Below are 5000 nucleotides of genomic sequence, written 5' to 3'. Positions count from 1 at the left end.
TTTTGCTTGGTGCTGATTGTTTGGCATGTTATTGTCTAGGTGGGTCTGGTTTTCTTGTTTTGTTTGAGCCCTGTTGTGGTTCTCCTGCTTGATTTGTTGATGCGGTTTCTCCAAGGGGGAGACAACATCTGCGTCTTGGCTGCATGTTATTGGTTGCTTATTGATGCTGGATACCTATGTTGTGTTTATGCCTGCTGTGGGGTTGCTGTTCCTGGCAGGTTGTTATTTAGATATGCTTGTGGCCCCGCTGGTTGGGTCGGTTGGAATCTGTTCTGCTTTTGTAGGGCCCTGGTATGCCTTGGTTGGGATTTGGCTGCTTGCCATTAGCTTGCAGGTAGTGGATTGCTGCTGGCTCACTGCTGGATTCACATTTTGGATCACTGCTGTGGGGACTCATGCCGGCTCACTTCTGGATCTATAAGCTGTCACTTGGAAATCAGTTGCTGTCTTGGAGCTGGTTTGCTGTTTGGTGGCTACTGGTTCAGCATAGTGGGGGCATGGCCTCCTATTATATTCCCTGCATGAGGGATGTTCATGCTTTTTGGTTTTGGGATCTTGTTCGGGAGTCTGTTCCTGTTGATCCTGTTTATGGTTTGCTCAAGGGAGCCTGTTCCCTTTGCCTGGATTTGTATGACTTCTGTATTGCTGGTTTCCAGCTTGTATCGCAAGCTTGTCTTGCTCTTTTTGATCTATAATATTCTTACATTTGATCAAAAAAAAAAAAAAAAAAAAAGAGCTCCCCGTGTTCCAGCATTTTTGAATTCTGTCACTGTTCACTTTCTGCGTTCTCTTGCTTGATTGAATCCTGGATTTCTCCTGGTTATGGGTAGTAAAAAGAAGAAGGCTGGGGCCCACAGATCCCTTTTGAAACACCAAAAGTTGCTGGATAATTTTCGGCTTAATGATTCTGCTGTCTTAGCTATTCCAGCACCGCCTCCTACTGTTCATGCTACAGTAACCTCACTTTCAAATTCAAAACAGCGCCCACCTGTTGCATCCACCACGGTTTGCTCTCAGCCTACCCCCCACACACTCCCCCCCCTCAATCCTTCACCTCCACATCAAGGTGATCCCAACATCAACCACATATTTGTGGAAGACTGGTCTGACGAAGATGATCTGGATGATGAGAAGGTGGATTTTGCCTCTTCTGAGGAAGACTTTGTTGGGGCCTCTGCATTCTTCACATCTACAGTGGTTGGGGCTTCTTCTGCTGGTGGCCAGTCAACACCTATTGCTTCCCCGTACGTAGCTCAGTCACCCTTTCCTCCCCTGCCTCCTGCTGTGGGGTTTTCCTCCTCTTCAGGCGGTTGTGCGTCTCCAACACCCATTCTAGCAGATGCTCAGCCCACTCCTCCTTTTCCCCCTGCTGAGAAGCTTCCTTCTCCCACTCTGGCGCCGACTAAGCTGCCTTCTCCCCCTCCTCCTGGGTGTTGTGAGTCAATGGGTCTAGCAGCTGTCTTCCCCCCCCCTGCAGAGGCTTCTCCCTCAGGTATTTCTCATTCTCCTGCACCTGTTGAGAAATGGCGTGATTTATTTGCTTCCAATCGCAGCACAGTCATGGGTCCTAAGTTGCCACTTTTTTCATCTTCTTCTTGCGATGATTTACCCTGTGACTTGTCTCCGGATGACTTTGACAATTTTTATGATGTATGGCAATTCTGTATTGTGGGCTATGTTGCTGGCAAATCCCCTGGTTTTACTGCTTTGAACAATATTATCTCCAGTTCTTGGAAATGTGACGCCTCTTTAGCAATCCATGAATCTGGTTGGCTAGTTTACAAATTCAAAAATGTGGAAGATAAACTTGCTGTTCTTGCTAATGGTCCTTACTTAATTTATGGCCGGCCCCTGATTATCAAAGCTATGCCAGAGTACTTTGATTTTGGTGCAGAAGAGATGTCCTGTGTTCCTGTATGGGTTAAATTCCCAGGTTTGCCGCTAAAATGCTGGTCCCCAAAATGCCTTTCTAGGATTGCTCACAAACTAGGCACACCCATACAAAGTGACCAGCTCACCTGTAACATGTCAAGAATTTCCTATGCTAGAGTTCTAGTAGAACTGAACTTGCTTTCTGATATCAAATCCTCTGTTGTCCTTAACTTACCAAATGGTTCCACCCTGAACCAACCGGTGATATATGAGACACTTCCTAGATTCTGCAAGTTGTGCAAAGTTCTTGGGCACAATACGGGCAGTTGCACCTCTTCCCCTAGGCCGGTGGTGCCAAACCCTCTGGAAAAGGAAAGCCATCAGCCTATTGTCCCCAAAAAGCGGCATCCAGTTTTTGCTCGTCTAGGACCTGTTAAAGAGCCTGCTGCCAAGCTGGCTACCTTTTGCAAACATTGTAAAGTGCAAGGCCTCCCCACTGAAAAGTGCTCTAAGGGTACGGCAGAGGCCACAACAGTGGAGATGGCTGGTTCTGCTACTGTTGCCTCTGAAAACAATGTCCAAGGCAAGGGTCGTATGTTTACTCGTCTCAGGCCTGTTGCTGCCCCCCCGGTTGTCGACTCCCTTGCTGCTTCTCCTGCAGTGGATGCCCATGAGCTTGTTGCTCCCTCCGCCCCCTCAACTTCTTGTATAGCTCAGGCTGTGCAGCCTTCTTCCCAGGTCACAAATGCAGGTTCAGAGGAGTGGCAAACTGTTGGTAGAAGGAGGCATCGATCTGGCAACACAAGACAGGCTCCATCTCCTTTGCTTGCTGTTCGCAACCTGCCAGCTAAAAATATTGTTTCCTCCAAGGGGAAAGCTACTGCCTTCTCAGTTGATGCTGCTGCCACAACGACTTCACATTGGCCAGGTTCAGGAGTGCTCACCAGGAGCTCAGTTCGCAAGATTTCAAATAGTTTCTCAGGCAGTGGTGAGGTTACACTCACCCTTCCCCACCCATGATTATTTACTGTTGGAATGTGAGAGGGATTAATAGCCCTCTCAAACAACATGAGGTCGCTGGCCTCATGAAGAATAAAAAGATTGATGTTTGTGGTCTTCTAGAGACCAAGTTGTCTACGCCAAAAGTTGTCTGCATGCATAAGCTTCGGTTGAAGACTTGGAAATTTATTACAAATGCTGAGGCTGCAGCCTATGCTCGTATAGTAGTGTTTTGGAACCCTGACACCGTGAAGGTTGAGATGCTTCACTTCTCTGCCCAGGGGATTCATGTTCTGATCACTAGCTTGGTGCAACAATTCTGCTTTTCAGCCACCTTCATATATGGATTCAACACCATCACTGCCAGGCGAGCTCTGTGGGAAGATCTAAGGAGCTGGGGAACGGAGGATCCATGGCTACTACTTGGTGACTTCAACTCTATCCTCTCTCAAGACGACAAGCACAACGGGGAGCCAGTTTCTACCTATGAAACAACAGACTTCAGGGAGTGTTGTTCTGATCTTGGGCTTGCAGACTTGAACTCGACAGGTTCTCATTTTACATGGACAAATGGTACAATCTGGTCAAAGATAGACAGAGTAATGGCAAACCCCCAGTGGTTCTCTCTGCAGCAAACGACTCATGTCCACTTTGGTACCCCGGGAGCATTCTCAGACCACTCCCCTTCTACTGTCCAGCTGGGTTCACGGGAGTTTTGTGGCAAAAGGAATTTCAAATTTTTCAACATGTGGGCTGCTCATCCTCAGTTCTTGGACACTGTCTCTCAGCACTGGTCCTTGGACATTTATGGATCACACATGTATATTCTCTGTAACAAGCTCAAGCACTTAAAGAGCGGGCTGAAAACTCTGAACAATCTTCACTTCAGTCACATTTCGGAGAGGGTTGCACGAGCAGTGACAGAACTGGACAACACTCAGCTTCAGCTTCAGAATGACAGAGATAATGTTCACCTCCTTGCACTGGAAAAGCAGCAGAGGTTGAATATAGTCAACCTTAAGTCAGCTGAGAAGATGTTTTTTGGCCAGAAGTTGAAGTGCACTTTTTTTAAAGACTGCGACAAAGGAACCAGATTCTTCCACTCCTTAATGAGCCAACAGCATAGAAGGCACCATATCCCAGCTATAGTCCGTAGTGATGGCATGCTAACTTCATCAGCTGAAGAGGTTGGTAGAGTGTTTGTCTCTTACTATTCGGAGCTCCTGGGAACTTCCAAGCAAACTATCCCACTGCGAGCTGATATCGTTCAAAGTGGTGCCTGTGTAAATGCTGATTCCTATGATTTCCTCCTTAGCCCAGTTTCGGCTGATGACATCAAACGGGTTCTCTTCAGTATGGATGATAATAAAGCCCCGGGCCCGGATGGTTATACCTCAGCTTTCTTTAAGAAAGCTTGGAACATTGTGGGGGAAGATTTTTGCTCAGCTGTTAAAGACTTCTTTTCTTCTGGGGAGATGCTCAAGCAGCTTAATCACTCTACCATAGCCCTTGTCCCCAAGTCAGCAAATGCCAACTCTGCCGCAGACTACAGACCCATCTCTTGCTGCAACGTCACCTACAAAGTCATTTCCAAGCTTCTTGCAGAGAGGCTAGCCCATGTCCTGAAGGACATCATCAGTCCTTCTCAGAATGCTTTTCTTGGTGGGAGACTCATGTCTGATAATATTAATCTCATGCAAGAGCTGCTGAGAAATTATGGGCGAAGACGTGTTTCTCCCCGCTGCACCATCAAGATCGACTTCAGGAAAGCATTTGATACAGTTCAGTGGCCTTTTCTTCGTGATCTCCTTCATTTTTTGGGGTTCCCTGCTAGGTTTGTCCATCTGGTTATGCTATGTGTTGAGACTGTCTCTTTCTCTGTTTGTGTCAATGGTAATCTTTTTGGGTTCTTCAAAGGAAAGTGTGGCGTTCGGCAAGGGGATCCACTATCTCCCTATCTCTTCATTACCTGCATGGAATATTTCTCTAGATTACTGCACCTTTCCACCCAGCAAGCGGGCTTCAGTTTTCATCCCAAATGTCATGCTTTAGGAATCAGCCACCTTGGGTTTGCTGATGATATTCTCCTACTCTGCCGTTGCGACAGGACATCAGTTCACATGCTCCTT

The sequence above is a fragment of the Populus nigra genome, chromosome 2 (genome assembly GCF_951802175.1).
Source record: "Populus nigra chromosome 2, ddPopNigr1.1, whole genome shotgun sequence".
NCBI lineage: Eukaryota > Viridiplantae > Streptophyta > Magnoliopsida > Malpighiales > Salicaceae > Populus > Populus nigra.
Note: the sequence above shows the minus strand (reverse complement) of the source record.